The sequence below is a fragment of the Sinocyclocheilus rhinocerous genome, unplaced genomic scaffold (assembly GCF_001515625.1).
Source record: "Sinocyclocheilus rhinocerous isolate Xijiao unplaced genomic scaffold, SAMN03320098_v1.1 scaffold2842, whole genome shotgun sequence".
Lineage (NCBI taxonomy): Eukaryota > Metazoa > Chordata > Actinopteri > Cypriniformes > Cyprinidae > Sinocyclocheilus > Sinocyclocheilus rhinocerous.
In genome coordinates, this window is record NW_015629549.1 from 39141 (window position 1) to 39735 (window position 595).

General features: G+C 47.9%; 1 protein-coding gene across 1 annotated transcript in view; it reads right to left on the bottom strand.

The window, feature by feature from the left end:
- The window catches only part of LOC107739212 (uncharacterized), a 35636-nt gene that overhangs the window by 27433 nt on the left and 7608 nt on the right, over positions 1–595 (bottom strand). The gene's annotated exons all lie outside the window — the stretch shown is intronic.

Below are 595 nucleotides of genomic sequence, written 5' to 3' on the forward strand. Positions count from 1 at the left end.
ACACAGGGCGTGGCTAAGCCCCGCAGCCACTATCTGATTGGAACAACGACCTGTGGGAGGGACAAAAGTCAGCCTGCTTAAAAATGGACACAAAGCCCTCGTTGCTGGGCTTGCTTCTTCGCTTTTCGCCGTGTTAAGAGCACTCCAACTTGTGCTCACACGCTTACCATCATAGCAATCGGTCATCTAAAACTCAAACACTTCAGTTGAAACGTCGTGATCGTCAGAGATCTTCAAAGAACTTAAAGTCTTGCAAACAGAGACTTTTCAGCAGAACTGCTCATGCCTCTGCGTCATCAAGAAACCAACCAATCTCCGGAGGGCTCTCCCAAAAGGACGTCATCCAAACGTCACCTCAGCGACCAATCCGAAAGCTCCGGGGTTCCCTCAGCAGCCATCCAGGGACACGGGATCTATGCATGACCATCACATGACCCATTGAACATCTGCGTCCTCCCCCTTTCTGAAACCCAGCGGACCCGCGTCCTTTTCTTACAACAAGAGAAACAGAACCTTGCATGATGATTCTAAAAGACAATCATTTAAAATCATTTAAAGTATCGGAGCAATATACTCCCAAATAATAGGCTTTCTG